Here is a 20,783-nt window from a genome sequence, read left to right as displayed (position 1 = left end):
GTTTTGGGTTGTACTACAAGCTTGTGAAAAGCTGCAGGAACTCTGAATTTCCTCAGGCCTGGTCTACACTAAGATTTTAGGGCTCTTTAAATCGATTTCTTTACTCCACCTCCAACAAGGGGATTAGCATTGAAATCAGCCTTGCTGGGTCAAATTTGGGGTAGTGTGGACGCAATTCGACAATATTAGTCCCCGGGAGCTATCCCAGAGTGCTCCATTGTGACTGCTGTGGACAGCGCTCTCAACTCAGATGCACTGGCCAGGTAGACAGGAAAAGGCCTGTGAACTTCTTAATCTCATTTCCTGTTTGGCCAGCATGGCAAGGTGCAGGTTGTTAATGCACCATAGCGCCCCCCCACCCCCGCCCACAGCTTTGGCCAGCCCACTTCTCGACTGTGCGGCGGACCCCAAAGCCAGGAAAGGGGCACACAATAGGCTGCACAACCTTATTAGGGCATAGCCTATATCACAGGAAACGTTGTGGGTTGCGTCACAGGCAGGAAACTTTGTGGGTGGCTTCACTGAGTTTACTACAGAAACCGTTCTCTTCAGTTTCCACACTGAACTATTGAAATGTTCTTCCTAATAAGGGGGAAAAGAGATAGGGCTCTAAGCAGCCAATCAACGTTTGCCACGCTCACCTTCTAAACTATATACTTAGTCGCCCTAGTATAGTAATCAGAGGGTCCCGAAAACAACTCAACGTCACTGCCAGTCCAGGTCTGATCAGCCAGGACTTGACCCTCCCACTCCGAATCCAGCCCGAGTGCGTGTCTTGTAGCCAGTTCGAACACACTATGTATATGCTCTCCTATCTGGCTGTCATATGCCTGGTTGTAAGTAACTAGCTAGATAAACAAGAAATTCTATTTCATTTTGTTCATTTCCCTCCATTGCGCTTTTCATTAGGGAGGGAGGTTTGTTTTGTTTTGGTTCTGCTATTTTTGTTTTTATTATTTGCTTCCCCTCCTCTGTCGTGTTTGTTTAAATTTACTTATATAGCATTGTAGTCATTTTAATAAGAAATCTCAATATTAATACTTGTTATACTTATCCTATAATAAAATTGTGTTGTATTCAGTCTTCTCACTCTGGGTCATTCATCTCAGTCCTTCACCGAGAATCCCAAAGAACCCTCAATGCTAATTGGGTGGAACACAGGTGAGTGCAGATCTCATCAGCAGAGGTGACCATGATGGAGTCCCAGGATTGCAAAAGAGCTCCCGCATGGACCGAACGGGAGGTACAGGATCTGCTCGCCATATGGGGAGACGAATCCGTGCTCACTGAACTCCGTTCTAGTAAACAAAATGCCAAAACATTAGAAAAAGTCTCAAAGGGCATGAAGGATAGAGGCCATCAGAGGGACGCACAGCAGTGCCGCGTGAAAATTAAGGTGCTAAGGCAAGCCTACCAAAAAACCAGAGAGGCAAACGGCCACTCCGGATCAGAGCCCCGAACATGCCGCTTCTATGATGAGCTGCATACCATGCTAGGGGGTGCAGCCACCACTACCCAAACCCTGTGTTTTGACTCTGTCAATGGAGAATCATGCAACACAGAAGCAGGTTTGGGGGATGAGGAAGATGATGATGATGATGAAGAAGAGAGATTGAAGATAGCTCACAGCAAGGAAGCGGAGAAACTGGTTTCCCCAACAGCCAAGATATGTTTTTCACCCTGGACCTGGAGCCAGTAACCCCTGAACCCACCCAAGGCGTGCTCCCGGACCCTGAAGGCGGAGAGGGGACCTCTGGTGAGTGTATCTTTGTAAATATTACACATGGTTTAAAAGCAAGAGTGTTTAATGATTAATTTGCCCTGGTATTCACGGCCAGTTCAGCTACTGGAAAAGTCTGTTAACATGTATGGGGATGGAGTGGAAATCCTCCAGGGACCTCTCCATAAAGCTCTCCTGGATGTACTCCCAAAGCCTTTGCAAAATGTTTCTGGGGAGGGCGGCCTTATTCCGTCCACCATGGTAGGACACTTTACCATGCCAGGCCAGTAGCACGTAGTCAGGAATCACTGCATAACAAAGCATGGCAGCATATGGTCCTGGTGTTTGCTGGCATTCAAACAACATCCGTTCTTTATCTCATTGTGTTATCCTCAGGAGAGTGATATCATTCATGGTCACCTGGTTGAAATAGGGTGCTTTTATTACAGGGACATTCAGAGGTGCCCGTTCCTGCTCGGCTGTGGCTGAACAGAAATGTTCCCCGCTGTTAGCCATGCAGTGGGGAGGGGGGGAGGTGAAGTGTGAGTGATCTCTCACACCAAACCGGCAGGCCCTCAAGACAAGAGGCAAAATGCAACCTTGTAATGAAAGCACGTGATGTGCAATGTGAACAGCAAGGTTTAATGTGAAAGTGTACTCACTGTTCTCTAAAATGAGTCTTTTAAACTACCACTCTCCCTTTTCTTTCACCAGCTACAAATGTTTCTCCTTCACAGAGGCTAGCGAAGATTAGAAGGCAGAAAAAAAAATGCACTTGGGATGAAATGTCCTCTGAGCTCCTGCTGTCCTCCCACACTGACAGAGCACAGCAGAATGCGTGGAGGCAGACAATGTCAGAGTGCAGAAAAGCACAATATGAACGTGAGGAGAGGTGGCGGGCTGAAGAGAGTAAGTGGAAGGCTGAAGATGATAGGTGATGGCGAGAGTCAACGCTCGGGCTGCTGGAAGATCAAACTCATGCTCCAGCGTATGATTGAGCTGCAGGAAAGGCAGCAGGAGCATAGACTGCTGCTATAGCCCCTGTGTAACCAACAGCCCTCCTCCCCAAGTTCTATAACCTCCTCACCCAGATGCCCAAGAACACGGTGGGGGGGGGGGGTCCTCCGACCACCCAGCCGCTCCACCCCAGAGGATTGCCCAAGCAACAGAAGGCTGGCATTCAATAAGTTTTAAAGTGCAGTGTGGCCTTGTCCTTCCCCCACCCGGTGCTTCCCTCCCCCCCACCCCCACCCCCAGGCTACCTTGGCAGTTATCCGCCTATTTGTGTGTTGAATTAATAAAGAATGCATGAATGTGAAGCAACAATGATTTTATTGCCTCTGCAAGTGGTGATCGAAGGGAGGAGGGGAGGGTGGCTACCTTATAGGGAAGGAGAGTGAAGCAAGGGAAGGGGGGGAGGGTTATTAAAGAGAAACAAACAGAACTTTCACACTGTAGCCTGGCCAGTCATGAAACTGGTTTTCAAAACATCTCTGATGGGCACCGCGCCCTCCTGTACTCTAACCGTCCTGGTGTCTGGCTGTGTGTAATCAACAGCCAGGTGATTTGCCTCAACCTACCACCCCACCATAAACATCTCCCCCTTACTCTCACAGATATTATGGAGCACACAACACGTAGTAATAACAATGGGAATATTGGTTTCGCTAAGATCTATCCGAGTCAGTAAACTGCACCCATGCGCTTTTAAACATCCAAATGCACATTCTACAACCATTCTGCACTGTCTCAGCCTATAGTTGAACAGCTCCTGACTAGTATCCAGGGTGCCTGTATATGGCTTCATGAGCCATGGCATTAAGGGATAGGCGGGGTCCCCAAGAATAACTACAGGCATTTCAACATCCCCAACATTTATTTTCTGGTCTGGGAAGAAAGTCCCATTCTGCAGCTTTTGACCTGAAGACGCGAGTGTCATGCCCGTTTCCCAGCCATCCCACGTTGATATTGGTGAAACGTCCCTTATGATCCACCAGTGCTTGCAGCACCATTGAAAAGTACCTCTTTTGCTTTATGTCCTCACTGGCTTGTTGCTCTGGTGCCAAGATAGGGATATGGGTTCTGTTTATCACCCCACCACAGTTAGGGAATCCCATTTCAGCAAAGCCATCCGCTATGATCTGCACATTTCCCAGAGTCACTACCCTTGATAGCAGCAGCTCTTTGATTGCATTGGCTACTTGGATCACAGCAGCCCCCACACTAGATTTGCCCACTCCAAATTGATGCCCAACTGACCGGTCGCCCTGTGGTGTTGCAAGCTTCCACAGGGCTATCGCTACTCACTTCTCAACTGTGAGGGATGCTAACATCTTGGTATTCTGGTGCTTCAGGGCAAGGGAAAGCAAGTCACAAAGTTCCATGAAAGTGTCCTTACGCATACGAAAGTTTTGCAGCCACTGGGAATCGTCCCAGACCTGCAACACTATGCGGTCCCACCACTCTATGCTTGTTTCCTGGGCCCAGAATCAGCGTTCCAAAGCATGAACCTGCCCCATTAACACCATGATGTGCACACTGCCGGACCCGTACTTTGTGAGAAGTCTGTGTCCATGTCTATGTCCTCATCATTCTCGTCACCGCGCTGCTGTCGCCTCCTCGCCTGGTTTTGCTTTGGCAGGTTCTGGTTCTGCATATACTGCAGGATAATACGCGTGGTGTTTACAGTGCTCATAATTGCCGTGGTGATCTGAACGGGCTCCATAATCCCAGTGCTATGGCCTCTGGGCTGAAAAAAGGCGCGAAACGATTGTCTGTCATTGCTCTGATGGAGGGAGGGGCGACTGACGACATGGCTTACAGGGATTAAAGTCCACAAAGGGGGTGGCTTTGCATCAAGGAGAAACACAAACAACTGTCACACCAAATGGCCCCCTCAAGGATTGAACTCAAAACCGTGGGTTTAGCAGGCTGTTGATTTCACAGAGGGAAGGAGGAAGAAAATAAATACAAAACAATCGGGTCTATTTCTTGTTTTGATCCACTCCATCTTTAGGCTGGCAGAAGACGGTGGAGTTCAACTGCTAGCCATAATCATCTGCTAGGTGCTCGGTCGAAGATGCTGCATTACAACTGCTAGCCATAGTCATCTCTTGTGTGCTTGGCAGAAGATGGGAATGACCTGGCTGAGTCACTCCCATGTCTGCCCAGGCGCCCCAACTGACCTCACCAAGGTCGGTTAAAAGAGCACCCAGGAGTACGACAACGATGGCCACCAGTGGTAATGCACTGTCTGCTGCCAAAAGGCAATGACTGCTGTGTAGCAATGCAGTCCCATGTCTGCCAGCACCCAGGAGACTTACGGTGACCATCAGTTGTGCAGGCTCCATGCTTGCTGTGGTATGGTGTCTGCACAGGTAACCCAGGAAAAAAGACACGAAACAATTGTCTGCTGTTGTTTTATGGGGGGTGGGGGGGGGAGCTGACAGCATGTACCCAGAATCACCCACGACACTGGTTTGCCCCATCAGGCATTGGGATCTCAACCCAGAATTCCAGTGAGCGGAGGAGACTGGACGAACTGTGGGATAGCTACCCACAGTGCAACGCTCCAGAAGTGGATGCTAGCCTCGGTACTGTGGATGCAGTCCGCCCACTTAATGCACTCAGAGCATTTTTTGTAGGGATACACACAACTGAGTGTATAAAAATGATTTCTGAAAAACCGATTTCTATAAATTCAACCTAATTTTGTAGTGCAGACATACCCTCAGACTATACAGAAAGTCTGAAGAAAAGCTGCCACTAGACTCAGAAGTCTCTGTCCTTTCTTTTCTAAAGAGCCTTGAGATCTGGGCAATTCTTAAGCAGTAATAATTAGTAATTTTGAGGCCTTAGTCTAGGGTGACCATAGGTCCCTGTTTTCCGGGGACAGTCCCCAAGTGAAGTACTATATCCCTGGGCAATGTACCCAGAAGAGTCCCTGGTTCACGAAAACTCATCCTTGAATACCCTTACTTTTTATTTCTCATGTTGGTTAATATGTCCAATGCATAAACGCATTAGAGAGAAATATCCAGAACATCTATTATCGTTATTACTATTAGTTATAACATAAATAGTACAACACTATTGCAGTTGCCATAGCTACTATGCTGACTGAATGGCATATGATGTAGAACACAAGCAAGATTTGAGAGTCGATGTAAAGTGAAAAAATGGCATTGTCAAAAAAGTGTAAATGCTGTTTTAACAACAAGCTTCAAAAGTATTTTCCATATTTATGACCTGCTGGAAAAGAAACAGCTTTATTATGTTCAATATGCCAATCAGTATTTTTCGTTTCAAGTGGAAGAAGAACATCTATAAAAGAACATGAAGATACCACTAAACATAAAGCTGCTCTTAAAAGTATGTGCTAGTTCAAATTCTGTTACTGATTTTTTTCACAAAGCTGAGCTAACACAGAGTGAGTATGACCTTGCTTTGCAAGAAGAAATATGCATATCAAACCATTAGTCATAATCACAGTTTCAGGTCAGTAGACTGTATTTCCAATTGAAATAAAAAAATTCAGCAACCCAAAATTCTCCAGTGCGTGGACATAGTCTGAAGCAATGATTGCAAATGTTTTTGCTCCATGGGCAAATAAACTAATTGACAACCTGAAAGATGTTGAATAGGTGTGTCTGTCTGTTGATGCATCGAATCATGGACATGTACAATTGCTTCCTGTCTTGGTTCACTATTTCCAGGCTTATGAAGGCAGTTTTGTTTGCAGACTAAACTTGTGGATTTTGTCAAACTTGAAGAAGACACATAAGAACGTATTGAGTTAAGATAAATGTTATGAATAAGTATGGAATCGAAAATAAGGGTGTAGTATTCTAATAGATAATACAAAAACTTTGCTGGCCTATAAAGACATGGAAAAGAAAATCTGTACACCAAAGTAAAGATGACCTTAAAAAGGGAAGTGATAGGCCTTGGATGCCCTGTTCACATCATGCACAACTGTGCCCAAACTGCAAGAGATACAATCCCAGTAGACATTGAGAGCATTTGAATTAAGATTTTTCAATATTTTCATATATCCATTCTTCTCATGAAAAGATTGAAAAGTTTGTGAGTGCATGGGACAAGAGAATATCGGGACAGATAATAATGTGAGATGGCTGTTGATGTTACCTGCTTTAGAGAGGATCCTTCAACTTTATGAGTTGTTGAAGTCATTTTTCCTATCAGAGGAAAGTGCCCACTAGTTCTTCTCAAAATATTTGAAGACCCATGTACCGAACTCTGGCTTGCTTTTATCGACACAAACATGACTTTTTCATGACACAATCAAATCGCTTGAGGGAGATGACTGTTATGCAGTACAGTCATCCAATATCTTAAACAATCTAAAAAAGAAGCTGGTTACAAGGTATGAAGAAGACTTTGTGCCTGTTTTAGTGAAAAATCTACTTAGACCTAGAAGAAATGATGGTCATGACACATCAGTACTATCTTAATTTGTGAAGACCTTTCTTTGATAGAATTGTAAAATACACATGCATGGGGAAAGCATACAGAAGATTTGAGAGATTGAAGTGTCTGCTTTTAAAGAAAATTCCTGTAAGATCTGAGATTGAAACAGCAGTGGAGTTATTGCAGAAGAAATGCTGAGTGTGACAATTAACAATGATGTACTGTTTGATGAAGTAACTTTGTTAAATGAGTTTGTGACAGGGTGTATCTATTGGGTTTCTGGGAACCGGGCGGGCGGAAACCCGCCCAATGCTAAAGGATCCCCCATCCAGCCTAAGGGGAGGATCTACAGGACCTCAGAAACCCACTAATTTCGGGGGACAACTAATAAAAGAACAGGGACAGGAGTGCGGTCAGAGGGTCATAAGAAGGGAGCCTGATGGGGACACCGAGCAGAGAACCCCGGACAGCGCCCACTGCTCCTCGAAGGCGTCAAGGGAGCCAGCGGACGCCGCCCAGAGGAACTCCGCCCGGAGACGTGAACGGACTAAGGATCGGAAACAAGCCCCACAGTCGCAGGAGTCTCCATTGGCCAACCACCTCTCCCTGGTCTCATAGATGGCCATTTTAGCCAGAGCGAGGAGGAGGTTGACCAGGAGGTCCCACGACTTTGTGGGGCCACGGATAGGGAGTGCGTGGAGAAGGAGGTGAGGGGAAAAGTGCAGCCAGAAACGCAACAGGATGTTGGTGAGGAGCCGGTATAGGGGCTGCAACCTGACGCACTCTACGTAAACGTGTGCCAGGGTCTCCCTCACGCCGCAGAAGGGACAGGTGTCTGGGACAGTGGTAAACCGTGCCAAGTACACGCCCGTTCTCACGGCCCCATGGAGGAGCCGCCAACCGATATCCCCGACGGGCCTCGGGACCAGGGTGGAGTACAGGCTGGCCCACCGGGGCTCCTCACCCTCCAGAGGTGGCAAGAGGTCCCGCCACTTGGTGTCGGGGCGGGACACGAGGGTGAGGAAGTGAAGGGTGTGGAGCACGAGCACGCAGAGTTGCTTCCTTGGCACTGTTTGGAAACGGACCGGCTGCAGATCGTGCAGTCGGCTTGCGGAGAAGAGGCGGGGGGGCTGGTCGGGTCCACAGGGCAGAGGCCTGATGAAGAGGTCCGGAGGGCTTGGGGTGGGGGGTGGGCAGGGCGTGCCCTCATGCAGGACCCGGTCGAGGTAGGCCCGAGCAGCGGGCGGCAAAGCGGCCTTCACCTCCTGTAGTACGCGCCGGGGAGTACAAGGCCTGGAGAGCCCCATACGCCGAGCGAGCGTCAGGGGATCCAGCCAGTCTCCCCCGTCGTAGTCCAGGAGGTCTCGGACCCTGGTAGCTTCTGCCAGGACCAACCTCTGGCACACTGCGGGGGACTCCGCCACCTGCACACGGAGCTGGGGGTTGTGTAGCAGGGGCTCCGCGAGGAGATCCGCCCCCTCAGCGGCCGCCACGGACCTGGTCACGGAGAACAGCTTCCAGGTCCGGAGGAGGTCCTGGTAGAAGACCGGCAGCCTGGAGAGATCTCACAGAAGACCCCTCGGATCGAGATAAAGGAGCTGCCGGTCGTATCGGAGCCCTTGGAAGCGGCGCAGGAAGACGTGCACCAGGGCTCTCCACGCCGGACTACCCGCACCATAAAGGAGCCTCTGCAGTGCCTGGAGGCGGAAGACGTGGACCTGAGTGCGCAGGCACTTCAGGCCCTGCCCTCCCTCCTCCAGGGGCAGGTGGAGCACCCCTGCAGGGACCCAGTGCGTTCCTGGCCAGAAGAACTCCAGAACCACCTTCCGGAGGTCGGCCAGGAACACCGGGGCCGGGACCAGGGTGTTGAGCCGGTACCAGAGCATGGACAGGACCAGTTGATTGAGCACCAGTGCCCTCCCTCCGAGGGAAAGGCACCGGAGGAGTCCTGTCCATTTCCGGAGCCGCTCTGCCACCCTGCCCTGCAAACCTTGCCAGTTCTCCGGCGGAGACGGATGCGTGGCAGAAAGGTAAACGCCGAGATGGAGCACAGGTCCGCTGCTCTACCGGATGGCCTGAAGCGCGGGTGGGAGGGAGCTCGCCTGCCACCCATCCCTGACCACCAGGCCAGAGCTCTTGACCCAGTTGACCCGGGCGGAGGAGGCCGCCGAGTACACGGCCTGGCAGGCCTCCACCCGCACCAAGTCGCCCGGGTCCTGGACCACGAGGAGCACATCGTCGGCGTACGCCAACAGGACCAGCCGCAGCTCCGGCTCCTGAAGCACCAACCCCGTCAACCTCCTGCGGAGGAGAAAGAGGAAGGGCTCGATCGCCAGGGCGTACAGTTGGCCCGAGAAGGGGCACCCCTGCCGCACTCCCCGCCCGAAGCTGACCGGCTCGTTCAGGGTCCAGTTGAGCCTGACCAGACACTCTGCGGAAGCGTACAGCACCTGGAGAAAACCCACAAACTGGGATCCGAAGCCGAACGCCTGCAGAGTGCCCAGGAGATACCCGTGGTCCACCCTGTCGAACGCCTTCTCCTGATCCAGGGACAGGAGGGCGAATGACAGACCATCCCTGCACCCAAGCTCCAAGAGATCCCGGACCAGATACAGGTTATCGAAGATGCTACGGCCCGGGACGGTGTAGGTCTGGTCTGGTCGGATCACGTCCTCCAGCACGGCCCTCCAGCTGCAGCGAGATGGCCTTGGCTACAATCTTGTAGTCCGTGCTGAGGAGCGAGACAGGACGCCAATTCCGTAAGTCGCGGAGGTCCCCCTTCTTCGGCAGTAAGGCGAGCACGGCTCGCCTGCACGAGAGAGGGAGGACCCCGCTCCGCAAGGACTTGGCCCAGACGGCGACCAGGTCCGGGCCGAGGACGTCCCAGAACACGTGGTAGAACTCCACGGTCAGCCCGTCCATGCCCAGAGACTTGTTGGTGGGCATGCAGTGGAGGGCTTCCGAGAACTCGGCCAGAGAGAGAGGCAGCTCTAGACGGTCCCGGGCGCCCACGCTGACCATCGGGAGCCCTTCCCAGAGCACTCTACAAGCGGCAGGATCGGTCGGATCTGGGGAGAAAAGGCGCGCGTAGAAGGTCCGGGGCCTCTCGCACATCTCCGCCGGATCCGTGAGGGGGGAGCCGTCTTCCGCCAGAAGGCAGGTGACGTGCTTCTTGGCCCCCCTCCGTTTCTCCAGGGCGTAGAAGAAGCGGGAGCTGCGATCCATCTCCCGAAGGAGGCGGATGCGGGATCGAACAAAGGCGCCCCGGGCCTGATGGTCTTCGAGGACCCGGAGCTCCTCCCGCTTCTCCCGGCACGCTCCGCAAAGGGATGGATCCTCGGGGCTGGTGGCCAGACGCCTCTCCAGCTCTAAGACCTCCCGCTCCAACTGCCCTATCGCCGCATCCCTCCGTCGGCTGGCGCCCCGGGTGTAGTCACGGCAGAAGAGCTGGGCGCACACCTTCCCCACATCCCACCACTGCCGCGCCAAGGGAAAGGCAAGCTGTTGTTAAAAGCTGCTGCAATCCCAAACGGTGGCAATAGGGCGCGGCAGGCCAGGCGAGCAGCCGAGTCCCAGAGGCAGGAACCGAGGCAGATGGTAAGTGGCCTGTGGGGGTGGTGGAGGGGGCAGCGGTGGTGGTGGTGGGGACACAGATGGACCAGGGGGCAGGCTCCACACCACGCCCCCCGTGTCCCCACAAACAGTCTAAACCCCCACCACTAGAGCACAGTTAGAGAGTTACTCAGTCCTTGATGGCCCCCTCCACAGTGGTCTCCAGAGTCCTGTGTGCTCCCCCAGCAGCCGGTGGTCTTCTCAGTCCCCTTCTTCCTCCTCCAGGCTCCAGCAGCTCCCCAGGGCAGACAGCTCCAGCAGCAGCCCAGCAACCCTGGTGGCCAGGCAGGAAGGACCCCTCACAGGTGGTAGCTGTAGTGGTGGCGGTGGGGTCCTGGCTTCTCCCTCCAGAGGCGGGGGAGGGGGGGGGATGGCCAGCAAGGCCCCCCCACCCCTCACTCAGCAGCAGTGGCAGCAGCAGCAGTCCAGGGAAGGAGCACTCCAGCCAGCCAGCAGCAGCAGCCCAGGAAGGGAGAGAGAAGGAGCCAGAGAAGGGGGAGCGCTCCAGCCAGTCAGCAGGGCAGCTCAGGGACACAGAGCGCTCCCAGTAACGGGGTGGTCACCTGCTCCTGTCTTAAAAGGCTTAAAACAGCCTGGGGAGAGGGCTGTGGCAGGGAAGGAAAAGCAGGGCTGATTGGGGAAAGCAGCCTCAGCTGGGAGCCATGCCCCAATCAGGCTGAGGCTGGCATAATGAGGGCCCAGCTGGCCCTTATAAGAGGGCTGGGGCCAGAAGCCAGAGCCAGACTCTCTCTAGCCTTGAGAAAGAGGGACCTGGCTGCAGAGAGCTGAGAGAAGGTACCTGGAGCAGAGCAGAGGGAAGGCCAAGGGAACTGGGGAGCTCTGGCCTGGAAACCCCCCCAGGCTGTAGCCTAGTGGAAGGCCAATTACATACTAGGGGTTCCAGGGGGCAGCCCATGCGTAAGCAGAGACAGCAGGTCCAAACCCCCCTTGCTTATGATGAGTAGCTTTTACACTACAGTCTGCCCCAGTGAGTGGGGGCTAGATGGTGACTGGGGGCTAGATGGTGACTGGCAGTAGCCCATGCCTGAGGCAAGGTGGGGATAGGGGGTTGGGGGTTCCCCTGGGTGGGGAGACCCTGAGACTGCAGAGATATTGCCAGGGGGCAGCACCCCAAAGACAAAGGGCACCAGGTCCTGGGAGGGACATGTGGGGGTCAGTGGCAGTGGGACACTGGCCTGCAGAGGGTGCTCTGGAGACTAGAAACACTAAATTCCCTGAGACGACCAGCAGGAGGCACCGCAGCTGTGAGTCACACACCGTGACACGGGGAAACTGTGTGAATGTAATGACAAAACTACAACGATCACACTATGTGGCAGATGGAATAGAGTAATCAAGTATTTCAGGGAATCCTCAGTACCACATGCAAATATAAAAATAACTGGCAGAACTGATCCTCTGCCTGCCTGCCAGTAATGCTTCAGTTGAGAGGGTGTTTTCTATCATGAATGACCTGTGGACAGCAGAAAAATCCAGATACAAGGTTGAAACTGTGAAAGCCAGTCTCATTGTCAAAACAAACTTCACTTTGCCCTGTTTTGAGTTCAGCAAATTGAGCAAGACCATGAAAATTCTAAAACAGATACACTCAGAGAAACACAGCTATTAATCCAGTGAGCTTCTCTAGTGCTGCCAGCATCAGGAATAATGGTGATTACAATTTCTTGTGTGTCCATGGGTGGGAGTTTACCATCTATAAACATTTTTGGGAAACTGAAAAATTAAGAGGGACTTTTTTGTATTACTGTATCTATAAGCTGTATAAAACCATTTTGTTTGTTGTTGATTGCGTGGCTGTATGATGGTTAATCTCTAGATGGATTCCACTAGCAGAAGCAACAAAGTAGTCATGCTGGTTTTCTTGAAACGTGGAGATAACAGCACTCATTGAAAAAATCTGTGAAAAATAAATGGTGTTGGCAGTGGTGCAAAGAGAGTCTTTTTAATAGGGAGCATGAACGGTGGGTACAGAAAACTGACATTCCTGAACAGTGTTCTCGTATTTGTTAACAGTGTCTGAATGCGCTTCTTTAGTATGCGGTCACATCCATGGTGCTTATATTCATATTTGTTTTGTATTGTATATGTGCAACTGTTAAAATATAAGGTGCTAAAACTTTGCTTTGCTACACTCCAACTTACATTTTCTTTGTCTTGGCTATTTTGCTGTGCTCCCACCCACCATGTATCCCAGATTTGGCTTAGAAAATATGGTAACCTTACCTTAGTCACTATAATGGGGAATGCACATCTGTTGGAAAGAGCTAGGCTGGAGAAGAGAGATTTAGTGGGTGATCAGGTAGAAGAAGGTTTGGCCACATAAGGGGGTGGTTGTGCTGCTTGTTAAAGCATTACAAGAAGATACTGCAGCAGGAAGAGGGAATGTTGTGGTAAGGCTAGGTTGCTTTGGATGGTGGAGCTGATCAAACAGTTGTAAATTACAAGTCAGTAAACTTAATTGGCATGTCCAGGGATACCTGTGTTACCATGTTAAATACACTACAGCTGACCACAGTAGCTGAGGGTTTCTACACTTCATATCTATGTGGTATCCTTGTTCACTTATAAGTCTAGTAATAAAATACTCAGAGGCAGTTCCTACCATGTCTTCCACTTCTCCTGAACCTATGCCCAGTTTTAATTCCTTGTAAAAATAAATCAGATTTATATACATAAATCTAATCCATTAAAAAAAACATGGGGGGAATCAATTAGAATCTATTAATAGTGCTAAGAAGACATTCATACTGCATTTCATTTTGCCCTTTGCAACTGGTGTTACCTGGGGTTCTTTCAACCCAAAGCTCTTGGTAACTGTACTCTTTGCAAGGCAGTGTCAGGAATAAATCAAAGGAGGACACAGCACATCCATCTGATTAAAAGATTGGCACAAACCAGAGTGCTCTAATAAAACAGAAATTTTGGATGAAATCTCAAGCACACAGATATGGAAAAAGGTTAGGGCACCCTGAATCTATAGTTTACCTCCAGTCTGGAGTAGTCTCGAGTGGTCAAATGACAAAGTTCAGGTGGCCAACCATCTGCCTGTCTCTGGGATCTCAAGAGGTGCCCAGAAGGTCAAATCTGACTCACTGAGACCGGTTTACCCTTTTCATGCTAGGAAGTGTTACAATATTAACATGTAAATAAAATGAATAGATAAGTTAAAGCAATTTTCCAGCTGTTAGCTATGCAGCTGTATTTCCATATCAAAAATAGCTAGACTTCCTGTTTTTTAAAGCCGCACACTTCAACAGTCTGGAAAGAGAAGATCAACAGGTTGGCAGCATGGTCATGCTCAACTCTCGAGGTCTCTCACCCCCTCTCTCCAGCTTGCCTAGTTATAATAAGATTGCTCCAAAGGCCTTATAGCAGCTTGTGGCAATAAGCACGATAATCAATATTTCAATTACTGGCAGTGGCCTAGGCATTTGCTGGGCTAACAAAAAAATCTCCCATAACACTGGAACATCCTATGCAGTTGCAAAAATGGAGCATCCCCTAGATATCTCTGTTCCATACCCAATATAAAATTGATCTGTATAACCACTCAAAGCTTCATGAGAGTCTGACCTATGTGCTAACACAGGTTAGCTTAATTCAAAGAGCCTTAGGCTTAGCCAATATAACACTGGTTTGCACCAATTTAACTAAACCAGTGCAAGTTTGTTTGTAGACAAGGCCTATTTCTTAACAAGACACTGAAACCAAAGCAAGAGAGAGGGGAAGGGAAAAATTAGACTGTTTTGAAACTCTTTAGTGTGCATTTTTTTTAAAACAACTTTTTAACTCAAACTTTCAGCAAATACTTCGGACATATCAAATCTGAGACTGGAGAAATGTGGCAGCTTACCTCAGTTGACTTAACTAACGTCCTAAAACTCACCTCTTATCTTAAGATAAAGAAAATTGAACCAAAACAAAAATATATTTTCTCATATTGTTAGAAAATAAGCAGAATAGAGGCTTGTCCTGTGAGCAAGACACAGGCCCTCGAACATAAATAAGACAAAGGCCTTGGAACATAAGTAGGGAGAAAGGCCTGTGTCAGCTATTATCAGCTTACGCTTGGCCTGTGTTAGCTAACGCTTATCAGTCGGCCTACGCTTGGCCGAAAGTAGATGCAGCTGTCTTCTCATGCTTGTAGCCAAAAGTATTTAGTATAATGGGTCAAAAGGGATATCTTATGTCTTCCTTACAATGTTAAGTGTATCCGCCACAGCTGTACCCTTATCATGATAAATTGTCCGTGACAGCTCTACGTATCTAGTTCCTTTTTGATTGATATATGCATGCTATGTACTCCATTATTCCCTATAGGTACATTTACAGGGTCTATAGGTCAGCCAAATAACGTAAATAAGACATCAACAAAGTTGTTTGTTACTGGGTATAAAGGTACGCCGGTTTGGCCATAGGGTGTGTCTCTTTCTCTGGCATTAGCCGAGAGAAGCACCCGCTCAGCTGATCGATCAATAAAGAAAATGGTACCTGTCTTTCCAGTCTCCGTGCCTCCTTGGTGTAATTAGGTAAGCTCCGGGGGGAAACGAGCCCATTTGGCTAACACATATGATTTTGTTTTGAATCAATAAGCCAATGACATTTATAACTACTTTATTACTACTGGTACTACTTGTGACCACACTTAGCTCTTAATGCTTAGACCAGGGGTTGGTAACCTTTCAGAAGTGGTGTACCAAGTCTTCATTTATTCACTCTAATTTAAGGTTTTGCGTGCCGGTAATACATTTGAATGTTTTTAGAAGGTCTCTCTATAAGTCTATAAACTATTGTTGTATGTAAAGTAAACAAGTTTTTTAAAATGTTTAAGAAGCTTAATTTAAAATTAAATTAAAATGCAGATCTTATCAGTTTCATACAGTGATTCTTAACCTGGGGTGCACGCACCCCCTGGGGCAGGGCTGGTGCAAGGATATTTTGCGCCCTAGGCGAAACTTCCACCTTGGCGCCCCCCCACCCCCCACCCCCGCACATTGGTTCATTGAGGGGCAAATCCCAATGAGCCTGATGAGTGTGGTTCTGGCCTAGTTCTGCTTAGCAACAACACAGCAAGGCCTGCTGATTAATTTACTGGCTGGGGTAGACAGGCCAGCACAGACTATATGGGTGACCTCGCTAGATAAGACAGTGCTTGTAGAGGCTGGGAAAGAAAAATGTTTACAGACACTTTTTAAAGTAACTTTTTTTTTGTACTAAGCATGAAGTTATCAAGAAGTAACAGTTCTTTGTTTTGTATGCTGGGAAGGTACAGTGATGACGCGACAGAATAGCTAATAAAAAGCAGTTTGAATTTGTGAAGGGGGGCTGGTTCTGTATGGAGTGAGATGGGCAGTTCTGTGTTGTATGGCATGCTACAATAAAGAACTTGATAGTGGGATTCTTGCTGGTCATTGCCTGTCTCTTTGCAGTCAGACAACGAAACCTAAGCTGTCTGTGATAAGAGAGAACCCCGACAAGCCTTTATAGACCCCAGGGGCCAGCCGTGCCCAGGGGCTGCTCCCCAGACCAGGTTCCCCCCTCCTCACCCCCTGAACTCCCCTGAAGGGTGCACAGCCCTCCCACGAGCCCCGCCTACCCCACCCAGGTGGCCCCCGCCCCGAGTCCACTCACTGGCTTTGCCGGGCTTGGGCATCTGGAGCAGCTCGGCAGGGAGGAGTTGCCTTCCAGAGGCACTGGAGAGCCAGAGCGTCCTGTTCGCGGCAGCAGCAAGCCCCAGCCATGGAGGAGCTGGCACTGTGCAAAGGGGCAGCAGCCCTGCACAGGCAGCGGTGCCACTAGCGGGGAGAAGCTGCGCCCCTCCTGCCCAGGCTGTGGCATGGTGCCCCCTCCAGGGGCTCCTGCAGGCTGCAGTGGATGTATGCGGGCGCCTGCACCCATGCACCCCCCTCACCTAGGGTTATCATTTCAACAATCAAAAAAAAAAAAAAAAAAAGGGCGATCCCTGCTCTAGCCCCACCCTCATCCACTCCCTCCCACCCCAATTGCTCTGGTCAGAACCCCCAATGCCTCCCCCGCTCCTTGCCCCCTGACTGCGCCCTCCTGGGACCCCTCCTCCAACTGCTCCCCAGAACCCCACCCCCTACCTAAGTCTCCCTGCTCCTTGTCCTCTGACAGTCCCACCCCCAGACAGACCCCCAGGCACTCCCAACCACCTGACAGAACCCCCAACCCATCCAACCCGCCCCCTGCTCCCTGACTGCCCCTTGGGACTCCCCTTACCAGGCCCATGTCAGTCAGATGCTGGCTCCATGTGGAGGCAAAAATCCACATAGAGCACTGAGGCAGCTGGAGGATGGGGGCTGCGAGAGGGGCAGCGGCAGCTCACATTTCCGGGAGCTGCAGAACCCGAGCGCGGTGATGGGGAGGCTGGGGGGCGGGGGTGTGTGTGCCTGCCCAGGCTGTGGCCTGGTGCACCCCCCCCCCCGGGGGGCTCCTGCAGCAGATGCATGCGGGCAGTAGTCCCCGTGTGCCCCCGGCTCCCTCTTCGCCGTGCTTGGGCTCTGCGGCTCCCAGGAGTGTGAGCTGCCACCACTGCCACTCCTGCAGCAGGCTCAGGGCCCTGCGCCCTGTCGGCTCACTCCCAGGAGCTGCAGAACCTGAGCACGGTGAGGGGGGAACCGGGGGCACGCCTGCCACCAGTCTGGGGTCCCGGCTGCTGGTCCCGCTCAGCCTCCTACCAGCCTGGGGTTCCGTTCACTCAGCTGGCTGAACGCTGAGCCGGGCTGGCGGCTGGGACCCCGGCTGACAGCCGTGTGCCAAGCAAAATTGGCTTGCGTGCCAAAGGTGGCACGTCTGCCTTAGGTTGCCGACCCCGGCTTAGACATTAATCAATAAATTAATAGTTTGCCATTACACTGATTACAAAACAGATCTGCTATACCAAGTGTTCCAGGTCCATTTTATCAATTAGCGTGCATTTAAGAATATCCTTTATCAATTACACCATTTTGTCCATTACAACATGCTTCTATAGTAACAGGCATCCCTTTCTGTACGATGCATGTTCACAGAAAAGAGACAAAGAAAATGACCTACTGACCATGGATCTCTTTTCGTGGTATCTGGTTTGCATCATTTATAAGTAAAGGCATCTGTTCAGTCATCATTTTATGACTTATAAAAGATATCTATAATCAAGTGTCATAAATAAACAGATCAGGGTTAAGGTCTCTTTTACCTGGAAAGGGTTAACAAGCTCAGTAACCTGATGAACACCTGACCAGAGGACCAATCAAGGGACAAGATAATTTCAAATCTCTGTGGAGGGAAGGCTTTGTCTGTGTTTTGTTTGAGCTGTGTGCTCTCTTTGGATCTAAGAGAGGCCAGACATGTTTCCAAGTTCTCCTGGAGTATTTCCTACTATCCAGTATAGTGAGTATTAGAAAGGCAAATTAGTCTTATAATTTGATTTCTACATTTGCAATTGTGTGTTTGCTGGAGAAATATCTTTATTTCTGTTTGCTGTTACTTTGATTATTCTGAGAAGTGGGGGGGAGCCTCTCCAGGTTTATAAGTTGGACCCTGTATTTTTGCATCCTGGTAATACAGAGATAGTGTACTTTTTTCTTTTAATAAAATCTTTTCTTTTTTAGAACTTGATTGATTTCTTCCCTTGTTTGGATTTTCAGGGGAAGGGGAGGGGGAAAAAGTGAATCCCTCTTTGTTTGATTCAAGGAATTTGAATCCAGGTATCTCTCCTAAGTACTAGGAGAGGGGAGGAGGGAAATGGATTATTTCCCTTTGTGTTGAGATTCAAGGTGTTTGGATCTGTGTTCCCCAGGGGAAGTTTTTGGGGGAACAGGGAGTGTGTCAGACACTTAAAACTGACTGGTGGCAGCGAGAACCAGATCTAAACTAGGATTTTAGTTTAGAGGAGCCCATGCAGGTCCCCATCTTGGAACCCAAAAGCTCCAAGTGGGGGAGAAGACCTATGACACCAAGTCATTGTGATGTCTTAGGTCTTGAACCCAGGCCTGGGCTCCAACCAATGGCTACTGTCAAACCAGGTGGCTGGAAAGCTACTATCCAAGGCACCCAGGGGAGCTCTGATTGGAGGATTGCCTGGCTCCACCAATTGGTCCAATTACACTATTTAAGCCAAGAGGAGGAACAGGAAGTCTGTCTGAACAATAAGGCGGTTTCTTGTTTTGGCTTTGACCCTGCTTGTGACCACCTCCTGCACTCAACCCTTTTCCTGGTTCCTGCCTTACCCCTGCCCTCGCTCCTGTTCCCACTGAGCTTCTGCTCCATGCTTGATCCTTGCCTGTCCTCACACCTTGACTCCAATCCTCAGTGCCCAGTCCTGGCTCTGACCCCAGCCTCTGACTTCTGACCTTGACTCTGGCTTGATGCTTGCCTCTGGCATTGGGTATCTGACCTTGGCCTGACCCTCAGCTTTAATTCCTGGTTCTGACTCTGGCTCGGCCCCTGGCTCTGATAACTGGCAGTTGACTCTGGTGCCGAACCTTGGCTTTGTTCCCCAACATGGATGCCTGCTCCATCCATGACACCTGACTCCTGCTCTGACCCTAGGTCAGACTGCCTATGTCCTGGTCCATAACAGTCATTATGACAGAAATCATCTGTTAGAGTAATTCCTGGTAAGCTAAAACCATCTTTCAATAGATGGTCTTATTAAGTATTAACTGCCCCATAACAGTTACAAGTGGGTCCTTTCTGGCTACCTGGACACATTTCCCTAAGGGTCCAGGGCAAAGGGGCACATAATCCATTATTTAATAACACACTAAAGTCCAGCTAAACTTCAGCTTATTGATAGGGTCAGCTAAAGTTCAGAATAAAAACCAGAGTGGACCACTGAGTATAGGCCTCCTATGATTACAGGCATTCATTTGTCCAAAACAAAGCAGTCTTTAACATATGCCACCCGCCCACATGGGGAAATTGATAGGGCCAGTGGTGAAAGGGCAACAGTCCCAGTAGCAAGGGAGGGAGGCACTTGCCAAGGGACAAGAGGTAGCTCCTCCCATGGGAGTCTCTGGTACACATTGATCTGCTGTGGGGGAGAGGTGCTGGTTGGCCAGTATTCTCCAGCTCCAAGGATTTAGCCTAGAGCAGGGGCCATGTGGAACTGTTCCAGCAGGGAAAGGGTTACTCACCAGCTTTCAGCAGGTCTTTCTCCTCTTCAGGATACAAAGGAAGATGGGTGAGGATTCAGGGGCCCTCTCCGGAGGGAGAGGGTCTGCCCCAGCCAGGGGGCTTTTATTCCTGTCCCCATGACTCTGCTTGCTATCGGGGCAGGTGTGCTGTGATAAATGAAGGGGGGGCCTCCCTTTGATGGACACCCAGCCAGACAGATATCAAATCCCTCTAGATAGCTGTTCTCTACTTGCTTTACCTGTAGAGGGTTAAAAAGTCCCCCAGGTAAAGAAAAAAAGTGAGCACCAGACCAAAAAAGAGCCAATGGGAAGGCTAGAACTTTTTACAATTGGGAAAGAAACTTTCCCTTGGTCTGTTTTTTCTGGGCTGAAGAGATGGACAACAGGAATGCATACAGCACGAGTGGGAACCCAATGACACCATTCTTTCCAACATTCTCCAGACCTTGGGTTATCTCCAGCTGGATCTATTTGCCACAGCAACAAACAATGTCTGACATTCTGCTCCAGAGCAGGCCTGAGGAAACACTCACAGGGAGAAAACTGTATAAAGTTTGAACCACATATGAAAATCAGCTCATATCTAGAACTACTTTTAACAACCCAAATACATAATGTGGCAAAGTACTTCCCCTCAGCAGGCTCAGTCCTTCTTAGCCTTGGAGACACAGGCATGGGCAAAGCAAATCCTTCCAGGTAGCACAGGGTCTGGCGAATCCTTCCCTCAGTCAGTCCCTTGTGTTTGTTTTCTCCCCTTCTGGGGACAGGATGCAGCCTTCCTTGCTGCACCTAACTTGCTGACAGCTTCCCTCACTCTCCCCCACTGCTTCCACACCAGGGAGGGTTTAAAAAGGTCTCCA

The sequence above is a fragment of the Mauremys reevesii genome, linkage group 1 (genome assembly GCF_016161935.1).
Source record: "Mauremys reevesii isolate NIE-2019 linkage group 1, ASM1616193v1, whole genome shotgun sequence".
NCBI classification, from domain to species: domain Eukaryota; kingdom Metazoa; phylum Chordata; order Testudines; family Geoemydidae; genus Mauremys; species Mauremys reevesii.
The sequence above is the reverse complement of the archived record's forward strand: the minus strand, read 5'-3'. Positions refer to the sequence as shown.